We start from the raw sequence: 18667 nt of genomic DNA, 5'->3' as shown, positions 1-18667 counted from the left end.
TGAGCTGAGAAGGTAGGCTGGAAGTAGGCAACCTCTGTATGTTGCAACTGGTTAAAATATTTCCTATTGTATTTTGGGACTCTGAACACATGTCTACCAAGGCTAAAGCATTAAGACATCTGGTTAAAAAAATCAATTAGGATTTTGGAGATTTTGAGTATATAATACAGCCTTGAGTTAGGTCTTATGTGAGTGACATAAGCTTAGGCTACAGGTGGCCTTTCTGAAAGTAGAGAGGAAATACAAAATAATAGTTGCTGTCTTACCCAATCTCTGCTCAACTGATTGTTTGGTCAATTAATATATTCCATTCTTCTGTAAAACATCCTGACTGAAGCCTGTAGTCCACAGAATGTTCGTGGCTATGGGTACCACCCTTAACCTACCAGGCATACCTGTTCCCATCAACAGAGTTTTATGGCTACCCAGTTTGTCTCTTTTCCTAAACTTATTTATGCCAGTTACACTTATTGTAATTATGTACTTGAATTAAGTATTACAGAATTACAGAAACCAATGAACTGTAAGTATGACAATAGAGTTTTTTTTCTATGAAAACTAAATTAAATGCTTTAGAATGACTTGATAAAAATCAATTGCTTAAAAATTGCTCTCAAAATATAAAAATTGAGGGAAATTGTAAAATTTTAAAGGATTTTTCTGTCATATATTTTACAAAATTCTTGTGGAATTCTCACTCTACTTAAAAAAAGGAAGTGTAGGGGCGCCTGGGTGGCTCAGTCGGTTAGGCGTCTGACTTCAGCTCAGGTCACGATCTCATGGTCCGTGAGTTCGAGCCCCGTGTCAGGCTCTGGGCTGATGGCTCAGAGCCTGGAGCCTGCTTCCGATTCTGTGTCTTCCTCTCTCTCTGCCCCTCCCCCGTTCATGCTCTGTCTCTCTCTGTCTCAAAAATAAATAAACGTTAAAAAAAAAAAAGGAAGTGTAAATCTAGATGCCTCAATGCATTATGAACTAAGGTTTATGTGAGAAAAACCCATACTCGAAGAAAAGACCTTGGCTTCATACCAAAATATTAGTGAATGGATGAGTGAAAATAAAGTGTTTATAAGAATTATTATCCTTTTATGTTTCCTTTTGAATTCAAATTGACCAAAACAAGTAGTCCTACCTTGATGGTTAAGAGGTTTCTTCTGTCTGGCTTTGCTAAGGATACTATTCTATGGAACGGATTATTCATAGTGTCTGGAGGCCTGATAATCTGAAGGCTTTTTTTTTTTTTTTTCTACTACAAAAGCAAATAAGCTTAGGCCTGAACACCCTCACCCTCTGTATCCAAATACTTCAGGTCATGTATCAGATGAATGGGGGGAAAAACACACAACATATTTAAGGAAACTGTATTTCCAAAGAAGTACAAGTCTAATAAATTATGATCTTAAGATCTAGCATTGAGGGAAGAGACCTCTCTTTCCTTGTGGGCATGCCGCTGCTGGTCACACTGCCACCATGAGGCCAACAATGAGGAAGGCAAGGTACTGGGGGACATCACTGGGCTGTAGATCAAGACTTGCCTGAAGTCTATACCCTGACTCTTCTTTTTAAATATATAAGCCAGCAGATGTCCTTTACAGTTTGGATTTGGTTTTGCTTGTTTCAAAACAAATACAAAGAACAGCCTTTTGGCCTGGGAAATGGGGGGAGGCAGTGTCCAAAAGTGGATTAAAAAGCTCAACCAGATAAAGTACATTTCTTCTTTAGAGGAATTTTGAGAAAGGCACGTTGTTTTTTTGTTTTGTTTCTTAGGGTTGTTTTGTTTTGTTTTGTTTTTTCCCAGTTAGTGACATTTCCAGAGATGTTTTAATGCCCCATTGATCTCTTAGTGCTCCTTAAAGGTTGGTGCCATGGACAACTGCCCAGCTGGACTTCCACTTAAACCTGTCTCTGGTGTTGTTTTAAAGTGTGTTCTACCCAAAGGCCAGTGGATGAATTACAGCAGGACACCCAGACTACAAGTCAAATGGGCCCTTTAAAAAATGTGCATGGCCAAACTGAAATATTACTTTAAGTAATGCAGCAGAGCAAGTGTCAAGACACAAGGAGCAGTCAGGGGTGAATCTACTTGCTTTGAGGAAAGTCACGGTGCAGCAGGAGTGTCCTGTGATCGCAATGGCGTAATGCAGGTCCCTTCCAGTGGGAAGTTCTCACCTGAATATAAAGAAGGGTGTTCATCTGCTAATGTACACAGTGTTTCTGCTGGTCCCAAGCCCAACTGCCCTGGGATCCATTCCCCATTCCTCCTTTGCTCTGCAGAAAGGAGGAACCCTGCAGGCTACTCCCCAAGCTGGGAACAGGCAGTGTGGACATTAGTAGGAGATAGGGGGAGGAAAGAGGGAGAAGCCACAGTATTTCTCTTGTCCCCATCTGTCGCTGGCAACATCTGATGCAACAGATGAGTCGCTTCCACCTCCCCTCTGATGACCTTCGCCCTTTGCCTCCTCATTCTGGTCCAGGGGTAATGGTGGCCACTTACTAGTATTAATGTACGGATTGTCTCCGAGTCTGTGGTTGGGTGTTTCAGCTCTGCCTTCCCCTGGGTAACCATTTTCCTGTATCAGACTCTCTGTTTTAAATACTCAAGTAATTTCTCTTCCCTCAGAAAACTGAGATATATAGTACATAACTCAAAGCCTTAGGACAAAGCTTCAGAAAGATGGGTCCAAAATATACTGTCTTATTGCTGCTCTTCCATTGCTGAAGGATTTCAGTCTATTTGTTTCACACTAGTAAGTCCTCATGTTATTTCTTCCCCTTCCATTCTCAACGTTTCTTCTACTTATGACTTAAAATTACACTTGAACTTATAAATGGACTTTCTTGTTTTCTAGTTATTACATCTTGGCATAATACTTTCCAAACACCATTTTATTATGTTCCACACTTAAAAAGCCACCTGGATATTCTCCCTTTCTAGTCTTTTTGTTAAACTATCTTTAAGCCCCCTTGCGTGTTTTTGTAATGTGTAACGCAGGCTCTGTTACGATAGAAAAGTTTCAAAAGACTTGTGCAGCTGGGAACTTTTTGATGATTTCATTTTATAAGTCCTTTGGAATGAACGTGGGCATTAAGAGGCACAATGAATACAATATCAATTTAACAAGATTTGAGTGGCCTTATTTTTACAGAGAAGTTAACATTTCTAGACATTGCGATTCCACCAGTGGCTTTCTCCATAATGTTTTAAAAATGGAATTTAGCAGACATATAAAATGGAAAAAATAGAAGAGCTGTCATAAATCTTTTTTACTTAAGTGTTTTGCGATTGCTTCAGAAAGAAACAAGATGAGAAAGTCCAGGTGCTATTTGTTAAAGTATAGGGTTGATGTTTCAGCATCTCACAGGGATATAATGAAAGAAACTGAAGAACACAGGTCACATGTTTGATGGTAACTCACCAGAAAAATCAGGTCCATCTGGCTTCTCCACAAGACACAGGAATGTATGAAGCCAAAGCAATGAAAAGTGCACAGCATGGCAGAATTCACCAGACCCTCTCTCTGTGGCAGGTCCCAGGCTGCCCCCACCCTGACCATGGTATTGCCCCATGTGGGTCATAACAGGGGACCAGAAGGCAGGCTGTGGAGGTGGATCTGCTTACTTTTATGACAACTACGAGGGTGATCACATCAGCCACTTGTACCACTAACACCATCTCCTGAAAGGAGATCACTGGGCCACCTCACTTGGGCTGGGAAAGTTAGGAAGATCTCTCAAGCACTGTTTCTCTCTCTGCATTCTGCAAGCTGATAAACACCAAGAGACTTTATTGTTGACCTGTGCCTTTGGACCAACTCTACTTCTCCACAGACATTTTTTTTCTTTTTTGGGTCTTGGGTTCAGTAGACAGCTTGCACTTCACCCTCTGAAAACTACTTAAAGATTGCTTAATAGCTTGACTTTTTAAAAGTCAATATATTTTTAAAGCTTTTATATATCAGTCTAGATCTCTCTCACTCTTTTTAAAAGATGTGTAAGGGTCCCTCACATGGATACACTGTATTTGTTTAAACCAGTGCCATACTGCAAAAGGAAGACTACAACACTTTCTCCCCAAGGGGTTGTTTTCCCAAAATGTAGTTTTATTTATTGAATTTCATGCCTTATTGAACTTTCTACGTACTAAGTACAGAGCTAAGTTAATTAAATACTTTTGCAAAGGGAAATAGAGAATTGACTACTTTGCTCGCATACTGCCAAGTAATATATGAATCATGTAAAATATGTGAATCGTAAATAGTACTAGAAGTTGCCTCTAATAAATATTTAGAATAGATGATGATATTTTTACACAGAAAACTATACGATATAAATACCTATGTGTTCCACACACAAAACGTAATGTGAATTATACATCTGTTATAAAATTTAGGGTCAGTTATAGAAGCTAACTTTCCAGTTTTACTAAGAATAGGATGTATTTTCAAGACTCCTCTGGGAAGCTAGAGATTTCACCTAGCAGTAGACTACAAGTTAGGGCCCTCTTGCACTCTTCTTTCTATGCTAGTATATCTCTGCTCATCTAGGGTCCTGGGAGAAGAGAAGATGGAGTTCCCTCTAACTCCGGTATGCTGGTATAATTCCAGGGCCCCTAGCTCCTATTTCTCATTTAACCTGACTCCTACACAAATACTCCTGAATTCTTCTTTTGTTTGCTGTGTTGGCTTCCACTTTGATCTTGCTCCCTTCTGGCCCTGGCTGATGCCCTGCATCCCAAATTCAGATAATTCCAGAGTCTGACCGATAATTTAGCTATGTAACTTTGACTGGGCTCAGGTTCCAAATAACCTGATTACAGCAATTTAGTAGGAAGAACTAGCATTGCGTATAACATACCAGCTAAATATGGTTTTACTTTACTGAAGAAGTCCCAGGTTCATAGTCCTTATCAGTCAGTACCTTAAGAAAACCAATTATGTGTAGTCATTTAATTCTTCCAGGCTATTTGCATAAAGATTTGTGAACGACAATTCAGTATTATCTCCCCCCCCCCCGTCTTATTTAATTCATTTGGAATGATCAAATGGATATGTGTTTCAAAATATATAAACTTTTGTTACCTTAAATTATATGTTGTGGAAATAATGAGAAAGAATACTCAATATTATTTAAATGGCAAAGAATGCTTAAAATGATTTAATCAGACATCAGTGGAGTACAACACTGCTAAACCTTTGTTGTCATCCTTTTAACTTTTCAAGATCAATCCTGAATCAGATGAATTCCTATGTTTGTTTACATGTTTATCAGGAAGTTCTTTGGGACCATTCTGAGAAATGTAATTTCTAAATCGTGCTGATTCTAATCTCTGAGACCTAACCAATTTTATTTCTCAAAGTAAAGACTTGATTTTTAAGACAATTAACATGCCTCTCCTCTAAATGCTTATCTAACTTGATTGAGTCTGTGAAGTCCTGAATGTTCCTGGTTTAAAAGCGATATGCACTAAATTGCAATATAAATGCTAGAAATCAAAGCAGTTTAAAAAAATCTTTGATGTTAAATCATTTTATATGATATGTATTCTACCACTCAGGAAAGCATTCCTATGGGATTAAATTTTTTTATGATTTTTCAGTTTATTTCAACTTATGCAGCCAACCAATTCCTCTCACCTTATAAAGACCTATAAAAAAAAACCACCAATAGTCAATGTTTAATAATGATCACAAAATGGCTTTCTCAATAACTTTAAAAAAAATCATAGCCCAAAAGAATTGATTGAGGAAGCCAAGCATGAATTTTACAAGAAACAGAGATTACAGTGGTCATTTGAAATAATAGACATTTTCTGAAATAGTAAAATATAGGTTAGCAAAACTTCAAATTCCAATGATGCTAAAATCTCCCTCTAACTATAATTGTTAAATGTAAATATAACTGCTCCAGATAAATGATGGAGACAGAATTATCTGGTGAAAATTGATTACATGTTAAATACTTGAAATTCAAAAAATTAAAGTCTCTCAAAATAAGTATTTCTCTAGTAAAGCATTAGAAAGCTGACTAGAAATAGTTCCCTAATTATGACTATTGATACATGAATCCTTAACACTTTTTAAAAACAGATTGAGGAAGCAATTATATTTAATTCTCTCAACAAGAAAATATGCAATTTCTACTCACTGGTGGGCTCTTTTGCTTCGATTTGAATACCCACGAATTGCAAGTTAAGCACTCAACTCAAGTAATGACTAGAAACAGGAAACGAAAAAATATAAATTCCAAAAGTAGTCACAAAGAGCACTATCATACTCATGGTATAAAAACTTGAGAATAGCAAAGAGCTGACAGATCACAATATTCACTGTTTACAACAATTATATAGTGTCTATTTTTGCCCCAAGAACAATATCTATTATGAAAAACATTTTGATTCTAATTTATACTGGCTCATGTTTATATTTTAAAAGTTATTCCTGGATTGAATGTTTAAACAAAAGACAGTAAAATTCATAACGTTCAAAAAATATCTACAGATTAATAGGAAAATGACCTAGAAAAAATTATGAAAATGGGTAAATTAGACAAACAGCAATCACAAAGAGAAAAGCAAATGGTCAACAGAAGTAAGCAAACACGTTCAGCCTCATTAATAGTAAGATTCAGCAGATTAAATAATATTCTCATCAGCTGAGCAAAATAAAGATTGATAATATCCAGTGTTGCCAAGGACATGGGTATAATATATTGGTAGGCTGTAAATTGATAGAATCTTTTCAGAAAGCCATGTGTAGTATGTATAAAAAATGTTTTAAGTGTACATTCTCTTTGCCCTAGCAGTCCCACTTCCTAGTCAATGTGCGTGTGTCTGTGTGTGTATGTATACACATATATACTCCCTTCCACAAGCAATGTATATATGCACCTCCTCTCACAAGCAGACAAAACAAAGCAACAACTGCATGTCATGCAATTCACTCTGAAAACAACCCGAAGACTGACAGAACAGATCTTCCACAGCTAAAGATATAAAGTGAAGGTCATGTTAAGAGAGTAGGAGGGGCTGAGATGCGGTTGGGAACCGAACCCCAGTGAGGCCACCCACAAGCAAGAGGGGGATCAAGCCCCACTGGGCAGCCCCAGCCCTGGGGACCTACCCCATATCTGGCTTTAAACATCAGCAGGGATTCACTCTGGAAGATGCAGGACTATAGGAAAGTGAGTCACTACTCTTAAAGGGCCAGCATGTTCTATTACTTGGTCTCAGACCCAGCATAGAAGCAGCATTTTGAAAAGCACCTGGGTTATACATAAAGGAAATTTATTGAATAATTTTAGGACATGTGCCAGAGGCATGGGGCATGGGGATCTGCAGTTTTCTCTGGGAACAGAAGAGAGAGCAGATGCCATTTTTCTTGTGCTCCTTCAGACTAGCTGGCAGGAAGCTTTTGTGAGCCAGCTTTGATACTCTCTATCTACCCTGCTAGCACCACTTGCCCTGCTCCGCTGTTCTCCTATGGATCTGCCAAGTCCTGCCCACCAGTGTGCCTGCAGTAGTCATGGCTGATCATAGCTGATGGCGAGGCTGAGGGCCAGACCTGCCCACTAGCACACCTGCGACAGTTGCGGTTCCACCCAGCATGAGGGCACATGCAGCCCACAGAGAGAACACCTGTGGAGCACCTTGTTCTGGTGACCAGTGAGATTGCTCTACTGGGCACCACAGGATATCTTCTACGTAAGGCCATTATTTTCGAGATGAGGAGACATAGCTGACCTACCTAGTACATAGAAATAAACACAGAGTCAGACAAAATGGAGAGACAAAGGAATACGTTCCAAATGAAAGACCAAGAAAAAAATACTCCGAAAAAGAGCTAAACAAAATGTATATAAGTAATCTACCTGACAAAGAGTTCAAAGCAATGGTCATAAAGATACCAGATTGACAGAAGAGTGGATGAACTCAGTGAGAACTTCAACAAAGAGATATAAAATACAAAAACAAACAAACAAAACCCCTCAAAACCGTCAGCTGAAGGATATAATGACTGAAATAAAAATAAACTACATGTAGAAGGACATTACATAATTATAAAAGGATCAATCCTACATGAGGATATAACAAATACACCCAAAATAGAATCACCTAAATAAATAAAGCAAATATTAACAGATATAACAGGAGAAATTGACAGTAATAAGATACAGTAGAGAGCTTAAAGCCCCACTTACATCAATGGATATATCATACAGACAGAAAATTCATGAAGAAAAAGTGGCTTTGAATGACACATTAGGTCAGAGGAACTTAACAGATATATGCAGAACATTCCAAATAAGAACAGTAGAATACACATTCCTCTCAAGGGCACATAGAATGTTCTCCAGAATAGATCACATGGTAGGCCTCAAAACAAGTCTCAATAAATTTAAGAAGGCTGAAATCATATCAAGCATCTTTTCCAACCACAATGGTATGAAACTAGAAATCAGTTACAAGAAAAAAATAGAAAGAACGCAAACACATGGAAGCTAAACAACATGCCACCAATGAAAAAAAAAACAAAGAAAAAAAACAGAGAGAGGAATGAATATGGAAACACAATGGTTCAATACCTTTGGGATACAGCAAAAGTTGTTCTAAGAGGGGAATTTATAGTAATACAGGCCTATCTCAGGAAAAATCACAAATAAACAAACCTTGCATGGAAAGGAACTAGAAAAACAAAGCCCAAATTAGTAGAAGAAAGGAAATAATAAAGATCAGAGTGTGAATACATAAAATAGAGACTAAAAGAAAAATATGAAAGAAAAGATCAACGAAGCTAAGAGCTGGTTCTTAGAAAAGATAAACAAAACTGATAAACTTTAAGCCCCCATCAAAAAAAAAGAGATCAAATAAATAATCAAATAAAATAAGAAATAAAAGGGGAGAAGTTACAACTGACACCATAGAAATACAAAGGATTACAAGAGACTACTATAAAAAAATTATATGCCAAATACTGGACAATCTAAAAGAAAAAAAAATTCCCAGAAACATGCAATCTTCCAAGTGTGAAGTAGGAAAAAATGGGAAACCTGACAGACTGATTACTAGTAATGAAATTGAACTGGTAATCAAAAAATCAGCTAACAAAAGTCCAAGACCAAATGGTTTCACAGGTGAATTCTACTATACATTTAAGCAGGAGTTAATTCCCATCTGTCTCAAACTACTCCAAAGAATTAAAGAGGAAAGAATGCTTCTGAATTCACTCTAACGGCCACCATTACCCTGGTACCAAAACTAGATGAAGACATTACCACACACAAAAAATTACAGACCAACGTCCCTGATGAACACAAATAGAAAAATCCTCAACAAAATATTGGTTAACTAATCCAAAAATACATTAAAAGGATCATTTACTACAATCAAGTGGGATTTATTCCAGGGATGTTAGGATGGTTCAGTATCCACAAATCAATCATCGTGATACACCGCATTAACAAAATGAAGAATAAAAGTTATATGATTATCTCAATAGAAACAGAAAAAGCATGTGACAAAATTCAACATCCACTCATCATAAAAACTCTCAACAAAGTAGGTAAAGAAGAAACACACCTCAGCATAATAAAGGCCATCTATGACAAACTCACAGCTAACATCATATTCCATGGTGAAAAACTGAGAGCTCTCCCCCTAAGATCAGGAACAAGACAAGGATGTCCACTTTCATAACTTTTACTCAGTATGGTACTGGAAGTCGTAGCCATGGCAATCGGACAAGAAAAGGAAAGAAAAGGCATCCAAATTTATAAGGCAGAAATAAAACTGTCACTATTTGCAGATGACATGATATTATATAGAGAAAACCTGAAAGACTCTTTAAAAAACTATTAGAATACCTGAATTCGGTAACGTTTCAGGATAAAAAGTAATAGTCAGAAATCTGTTGCTTTTCTATGTACTCATAATAAAATATCAGAAAGAGAAATTAGGAAAATAACCTTATTTGTAATTGTATCCAAAAAGAATAAAATACCTAAGAATAAATTTAAACAGGATATGAAAGGATGGACTCTGAAAATTATAAGACACTGATGAAAGAAATTAAAAATGATACAAATAAGTGAAAACATACATCATACTCATGGATTGAAAGACTTAATACTGCTAAATGCCCATACTACCCAAAGCAATCTACAGATTCAATACAATCCCTATCATAATACCAGCAGCATTTTTCACAGAACTAGAACAAATAATCCTAAAATTTATATGCAACCACAAAGACCCTAAACTGCTAAAGCAATCTTAGGAAAGAGGAAAAAAGGTGGTTGTATAACAATCCCAGATTTGAAACTATATTACAAAGCTATAGTATTCAAGACATTGTAGTACTAGCACAAAAATATACATAGTTCATTGGAAGAGAATTAGCAGCCCAGAAATAAATCCATGCTTACATGATAAATTACCTTCTGATGAAGGAGGGAAAAATATACCATTGGGAAAGATAATTTCTTCAATAATTGGTGCTGGGAATACTGGAGAGCTACATGCAAAAAAAGAAAAAAGAAAAAAGAAAAGAAAAGAAACTAAACCACTTTCTTACACCACACATAAAAATAAACTTAAAATGGACTACAGACCTAAATGAAAGACCTAAAACCATAAAACTCCTAAAAAAAAATTGCAGGCAGTAAACTCTTGGAAATTGGCCTTAGCAATATTTTATTGCTAAGCAAGGGGAAATAATATGTACAATAAGGGATTAACATCCAAAATATTTAAAGAACTCTTACAACTCAACAGAAAAAAAAAAATAATAATCTGATTAAAAAGTGGGCAGAGGACCAGAAAAGCCATTTTCAAAAAGACACACAAATGGCCAAAATACACATGAAAAGATGCTCAACATCACTAATTATCAGGGAAATGCAAATCAAAACCACAGTGAGATACCACCTTACACCTGCAAAAATCACTAGAACCAAAAACACAAGAAATAAAAATTGTTGGCAAGGATGTGGAGAAAAGTGAGCCCTTGTACACTGTTGGGGGTGGGGGGAATGTAAATTGGTGCAGTGGCTATGAAAAACAATATGAAGATTCCTCAAAAAATTAAAAATAGACATACCATATGATCCAGTGTTTCCACTTCTGGGTATTTACCCAAAGACAATGAAAACCCTATTTTGAAAAGCTATAAGCATGTTCATTGCAGCACTACTTACAATAGTCAAAATATGGAAGCAACTTAAGTATCTGCTGATAAATGAATGGATAAAGAAGATATAGCATACACACACACACACACACACACACACACACACTGGAATATTACTAAGGCATTAAAAAAGAATGAAATCTTGCCATTTGTGACAATATGGATAGACCTAGAAGGTATTATTTTAAATGAAATAAGTTAGACAAAGATAAATACTATATGATTTCACTTAATGTGGGATCTACAAAATAAAATAATCAAAACCAAAATAAAAGTATAAAGACTCATAAATATAGAAAACTGTTGGTTGCCAGAGGGTAGGGATGTGGAATGATATGCAAAATAGGTGGGAATAATTACTACAAGCTTCCAGTTATAAAAGAAGTAAGTGACAGGGATGAAAAGTACAGTATAGGGGATATAGTCAATAATATTGTGATAGCATTATGTGGTGACAAATGATAACTACACTTACCTATCATGGTATTTTGTAATGTATATAATTGTTGAATTGATATGCTGTACATCTAAACTAATATAACATTGCATGTCAACTATACTTTGACTAAAAACAAAAATAAATTACAATATATCCTTATTATTGAATGCTAGGCAGCATTAAAAATAATGAGTATATGAATTTACCTGGGATAACAGAAATTTAATGATATATTTTTATTTATTTTTTAATTTTATTTTATTTTTATATTTAACATTTATTTTTGAGACAGAGAGAGACAGAGCATGAGCAGGGGAGGGTCAGAGAGAGAGGGAGACACAGAATCTGAAACAGGCTCCAGGCTCTTAGCTGTCAGCCCAGAGCCCGATGCGGGGCTCAAACTCACGGACCGCGAGATCATGACCTGAGCCGAAGTTGGACGCCCAACCGACTGAACCACCCCAGTGCCCCTATTTATTTAAGTGTTGACTTATTTTGAGAAAGACAGAGAGAGAAAGACAGAGAGAGAGAGTGAGCACATGTGCAAGGGAGGGACAGAAAGAGAGAGAGAGAGAGAGAGAGAGAGAGAGAGAGAGAGAGAGAGAGAATACCAAGCAGGTTCCAGACTGTCAGTACAGAGCCTGATGCAGGGCTCCATCCCATGAACCATGAGATCATGACCTGAGCTGAAATCAAGAGCTGGATGCTCATCCAACTGAGCCACTCAGGTGCCCCACATGATATAATTTTAAATGAAAAATTACATACCAAATGTGTAAAATGACATTGGTACTTTACAGTAGTACCAAAGGTATTTGGCAGAAGCAAATTCCAATCCTCTATGCAGGATTGGAGAGAACTTTTCTCTCCCAGTTGTCCAAGAATTCCTTGAAAAATAAATTTCCAAGATAAGCAAGCAACTCACAGCCAAAAATCATTCAACATACAGAGAGAAACAACATACCATGAGTGAGAAGCAGCAAGAATAGAGAGAGATATCAGGGGGGAAAAAAAGACTTGATATATATTGTTATAATCTGACACATATCATAAAATTATGTTCAGCATGTATAGAGAAAAGTTTGAAAATCTGTACAGCTATACGGAGTAAACAATGAAATTTAAGAACCAAATGGAGCACCTGGAACTGAAAATCATAACTGAAATGAAAAAAAAAATCTCAGTGGATAGGCTTCACAGTAAATTAGACACAGCTGAAGAGAGTAGTGATAAAGACACTTAGGCATGAAGATATTATCCAATGTGTTACACAGAAATATGTGGGAAAAGTAGGTTAAGAAAAATGGTGATAGAGTGGAAATGTGTCCAATTGGAGTTACAGAAGGAAAAGAGAAAGGAGGCAGAGGTAATAGATAATATGTGAAAAGAACATGGCTTAGAATTTTCCAGAACTATTTAAAAGTATCTTCTGTCAGATTCAAGAACACAGTGTGAATCAGGCAGGATAAATATAAAGATAACCCACAACCAGACAAATTACAGTGAAACTGTAGACCACAGAAGAGAAGAATATTTAAAGGAGACATATTACCTTCAAAGGGGTAACAAACTGACAGCTGATTTCCCGATGGCAACAAAGGAAGCCAGAAGACTGTAGAATGATATATTCATTTTGAACAAAACTCACTTTGAACCTAGAGCTCTATTCTAAAAAAAATATAGGGGCACCTGGGTGGCTTTGTCGGTTGAGCATCTGACTTTGGCTCAGGTCATGATCTCACGGCTCATGGGTTTGAGCCCCACGTCAGGCTCTGTGCTAACAGCTCAGAGCCTGAAGCATGCTTCATATTCTGTGTCTCCCTCTCTCTCTGCCCATCCCCTGCTTGCATTCTCTCTCTCAAAATAAACAAACATTAAAAAATAAATTTTATATATACATATATACACATATCTGTACATATATTTGTGTATACATGTGTATATATATCTGTACATATATGTGTATATATATGTATCTGTCTGGATACAAACAGAAATGAACAGAGATGTTTACTAATAGCCACAATAGAGTAACAGGATTTGCATTTATGCTCCTGCCTGTCACACTACAACCACCAGTATAATGAAGTGGCAGGTGTGAAGGATTAAGGGGGCACAAGAAATCTTTTGGAGGTGATGATATGTTCATTCTCTTGATTACAACGATTGTTCCCCATATGCTGAAACTGATCAAATTGTACACTTTTAATATGTACAATTTATTGTATGTCAATCATACCTTAGTACTTCTATTTTAAAAAGAAATGAAGAATAAAAAATTGGTAAACATGGATAAATATAAAAAATATAAAATGATGACTGTATAAAACAGCAATATTAATGTTTTAAGGAGTTAAAAAAATTAAACGTATGACTACAACAGCATATTATGCCAGAGAGGAATACAATTCCGATAGGGATGAGGGTAATGTTTAGGAGGCAGGTAAAGGTATTAACTTGAGACTTAGATAAGTTAATTATGAAGTTGGGGGGGGGGGGTCAACACAAAAAGAGTAATATCAGAGTACATGACTTCAAATAGTAGGGGATAAAATCAGGTTACAAAAAAAATAATCCAAATGAAAGGCAACAGAGAAAAAGAATCCTAGAAAAGATGGGACAAATAAACACACTAAATAAAATGACGCATAATCACATAAATACCTTCATCAAGAAAAAGATTGCAGACTGTGTTTTTTAAAAAAGTCAGCTATATTCTGTTACGATGAGCATATCTAGAATATAAGCTTCCAGAAATATTGACAGTATAATACTGGAAAAGATATACCAGAAAAACACCAAATAGAAATCTGGCGTACCTCTCTTTAAATCAGATGAAATACACTTCCAGACAAAAATGATTACTAGAGAAAAACAGGGTCATTTTATAATGATAAAAGTGTCAAATCTTAAGAAAATGTAACAAATTTAAATTTCTATGTACCTATTAAGATAGCTTCAAAATGTAAAAGGCAAAATGTTCCATATGATTAACTTTGGCCTAGGAGACAGAAGTAGAAATGCCGTGTGACGATTTCCCTAAGAGCAAGCCAGCGTGTGACTTTTGCCCCTTGTCTTCGTGCTTTCCTCCTTCCCATTGGCTGGAATGCAGTCATGATGGCTGGAGATGGGGCAGGTCTTGGACACAGCGGCCCTGCACAGTGAACGAGCCTGGTCCCTCAGCACCCTGCAGAGGAGCGCTACTGCTGAGGCCCTAACAGCTCACCCCAGACTCACTGTAATAAATTTGTCTTCCGTAAACCACTGTTTTTTCTTTGTTTCTCACACCAGAACCTAATCTTAACCAGGACAGAGTAAATTTACAGAAGCTAACAAGTAGACACTTTTGCAAAGGAGGGGGGAAATTATCGTGGCTTTCCTAATCCCAAAGTGCTCCTGCGATGTTATTATAACACTTAGGCAATCAATATGACAGAAGAAAAAATAGTTCCTTCAAATGACAACTGGCAATATATTGCATATGGTTTATTAATCTATGCTTCTGCCTCTTACTTTCAACTGATTTGCCAGTTAGGAAGGAAACAGAAGATTAATTTTGCTCATTTAGACTTCCTTCCCCCTTCCCCTCTCCACCCCGCCCCCTCACTTCAAGCACTTAGTATCCATGGAAATTGTGAAATGGTCCATTTGTGCTTAATATCCTCTATAGGAAATTTAATTGATTAAGTGCAATATCCCCCTCAGACAGAATGCACACATTCAAATCTCTGTTTTATAATATCCGATTACAATCTGTTTGTGATCCCTAGACATTGGGCTTTTTCCTGCTGCTATTGCTGTTTCTGTTGTTTTCAATTCAGTGACAAGATGCAGAGAAGAATTGCTCAAACACAAACACTTGCCAGGTAATATCATAGGGATGAGAAAATTAAACACAGAGAAAGTCAAAAGATTTCAATATGGAAAACCAAAGCCTGTGACCTTACTAGACCAAAGCTCTTCATGACCCCAACTCTGAAAGCTAATAGGTACTGGCACATTTTGATTGATGCAAATCCATGCTGGATTGAATCAGAGGAAATGACTTAAGACCTCAAAGGGCACAGGAATATGGGGAGCTCTATCTATGAATTAAGTAAGTGGTTTCCACACTGGGAGCACATGAACTCTTTCCAAAGAGTATGTGGGTGTAGATGGTTTGGAAGAAATCAACTCTCAGATTCCAGAGTCTTTCTAATTTATGTATCTGAAAATGTTCCTATCTGAAAAGCATCATTTTGGTTTCCTTATCCTCCTTCCTTCCCTCTTTCAATCATCCTCTCCCACTTCACAAGATTCTTGAGATATATTCCAATCAGTGAAACAGACAAATCACCTCATTGTAAAACCCCGATTTATTTATTTTCTTACAAACAAATCACACTGAGTGATAAATCTGACGTTCGCTGTAAATAATTTATCTATCATTTCATTATTTGAAAAGGATAATACTCTTGGCTTTTATCTCTTTGGTAATATTACAACGTTCAAGTGCAAACTACTACTAGTTACCCAAAGAATGCAGGTCTTCTCAAAATAAGTAATATCCTCCCTCAGTCATGTTCTCATTTGTTAGGGACACATGATTTACTGGGCATCTGGAAGCCATTCTTTTAAGACGTCTTCACTGTTTCCTTTGGTGTTTTTGGGAGACATCACCCGGATATTATTAATCCTCAGTTTGTTTTTCCAAAATATCAAGTCGCACATTAAATCCTTTATTCTCCATGAGGATTTCTGGAGTAATCACTTCTTGGCTAGACTACACACTTTCTATATCAAATAACTTTCCCTACATTCCAGTGTACTTTGCTCTGAGTTTCTGCCTTTTAAAAACTCAGAAAAGGGACCAAGGGCTACTTCACATAAAATGGGATTAAACATCTTTTATAGTATTCAGTATTATTTATATAAAAGAGAGAGCTTAGAATAAAAGGGAAAGATTTTGAATAAAACAATTAATAAAAGCATAAAAAAGGGCTTAGAATAACTACATAAAGATAAAGGAGCAAATCAGAACATGTAAGCATTAATTCTGGCCATGCATCCTAGATATTCTTGCCAGAGGAATGAGAATAGGATAAGGTAACTGAACCACCATGATAATGTAATGGGAATGAAGACCAAAAACTACAATACATCTGATAGATGATGAATGATGAGTGAAGAACAGTGTTCGATAGATCGCATTATTAGTTCCAATGATGCCTTCATTCTGCTGTAGCAGTGTCATATACCCAAACCTTGCCATGGCTTCAGGCTGGGCAGAAAACCAGTTATGGGTCCCTTGCTTGGCCATGTGACTTGGTTTGGTCAATAGGATATCAGTTTGATATGATGCAATCAGAGACTTGGAATGTCTGTGGCAGTGATTCGCTGTGATAAGGACATGCAACAGGTAGCAGATGCTCCCAGGCTTAGGGGCAGATTCACAGGCTGACACCAAGCCTAGAAGCACACAGCCTGAAGCAGAGCCACTTGGGCCTGACCTGGACCAGCCAAACTGCATGGAAACTGCAAGGGGCCTACAGATCCATGTGAGTATAAATACACGTATACTGATCTGGGGGGTCATTTGTTATACAGCATTATTGCAGCAATAGCTAATTGTCACAGAGGCTTTACCTCCTCTAATGGTCCATGTCCATCAGCACTGGATCTATTTAAGTCTGTGTGATTATTAGCCAAGACTGGATGATGGGGAACCAGCCTTCTACAAAGTGGACGGCCCTGGTTGTTCTTGAGAAGCTGAATAGCTCCCAGCTGTGTTTTGCTTAAAAATCACAGAGAGGACAACTTTTACTTGTCTTTGGTATTGATCAACATTTCTACCTTTCTAAATGAAATGCCTAAACTGCTATTTCTTTATTTTCCTTTTGTAGAGCCAATTTTCTTTTTACTCTGGAGAAAGAGGATATGAGTCTGTTACCATCACTCCTGCCCCATGCTACCTACATACTTCCCCTACTTCAATACCTGTGTATCTGCTTGAAAGGACTCTTCAATGTCAGCACCTGCAGATCTTTTCTTTCAGTCTGGTCAGTCTCAGCTCTTTGGCGTGAGGATACAAGTCAGGTTGCCACTGTGAGGAAGGTGGCCAGGAGAAGAGGCTAAGGAGATTCTTAGCATTCAGTGTACCTATGTTTTCCTGGCTTTCAGCTGTTCCTGGTGCCCCGACTTATAAATCTTTTCTGTTGGGGAAAAGGATGCTGGGATCCAGCTACCCCAATGAGGCTTTCAAGCTGCCTTCCTGTTTTTAGTCCACTCTGCCACTTCAGAGATGCTACCTAGTTCTGACTCTTTTCAGGGTCTGTTATGTGCACATGTTTCATTTTTATTGGCTTTGACCCCTTCAGACTATTAGATTTCGGCTTTCTACCCTCTCCCAAGCCATTCCACTCTTCTGCTTTCCATTATCTGTATTCTGTTGCCATGTTGCACCTATTTCATTTTCCTTCCCTTCCTCGGTCCCCCCTACATCTTAGTGCACTCTGGGGATGTGCATAATGCATACATTTGACTGGAAGTCTAGTGCCGTGGCACCTAAGCTTCATTAACCCTATAGACTATTTTTATCATGTTGATAGGTGTTGCTTGAACTGAGAAGAGAATGCGCCTCTCTAGGTTTATTTCTTCTTTTTCTTTTCGATAGTATGAAGTTTATAACATGCTTCACTGGAGTCATGAGATTCCAGTCACTTTAATTATTTTCTCACTCAAATTTCCTAGTCAAAAAGTCAATCAACTTCATCACCCGTAAATACAAGATAAAGATCAGCAAAAACATCATTTCTCCATAAAGTTGCCTCAAAATGTTTAAGGCAATCCTATAATTTTACTTTGGAATCAAAGTCATTTTGTTCAATGTATATGAAATAATTTATCATACTTTGTTATTGGACATATGGCAAATAATGGATATTAATTAATATGTATATATAATTTAAATTTATTTATATGTCCTACGTTTACTGTTTCTGATACTAGTCTAATTTTTTACTATGGGAACACAGGTTCATTGTAATACATCAAAAAAGAAAGAGTTGTG

General features: G+C 37.0%; 1 long non-coding RNA gene across 3 annotated transcripts in view; it reads right to left on the bottom strand.

Moving 5' to 3' along the window:
* Positions 1-18667, bottom strand: part of LOC113603629 (uncharacterized) — a 114429-nt gene that overhangs the window by 89043 nt on the left and 6719 nt on the right. Inside the window, exon 2 of one of the 3 annotated variants that reach the window (XR_008299964.1) lies at positions 2081-2166. The exons of the other annotated variants lie outside the window; for them this stretch is intronic. This is a non-coding gene — a long non-coding RNA (uncharacterized LOC113603629). The remainder of the gene's footprint in view (positions 1-2080; positions 2167-18667) is intronic. 3 annotated transcript variants of the gene reach the window in all.

The sequence above is a fragment of the Acinonyx jubatus genome, chromosome B4 (genome assembly GCF_027475565.1).
Source record: "Acinonyx jubatus isolate Ajub_Pintada_27869175 chromosome B4, VMU_Ajub_asm_v1.0, whole genome shotgun sequence".
Classification (NCBI taxonomy): domain Eukaryota; kingdom Metazoa; phylum Chordata; class Mammalia; order Carnivora; family Felidae; genus Acinonyx; species Acinonyx jubatus.
Note: the sequence above shows the minus strand (reverse complement) of the source record. Positions and strands in the feature narration are given on the sequence as shown.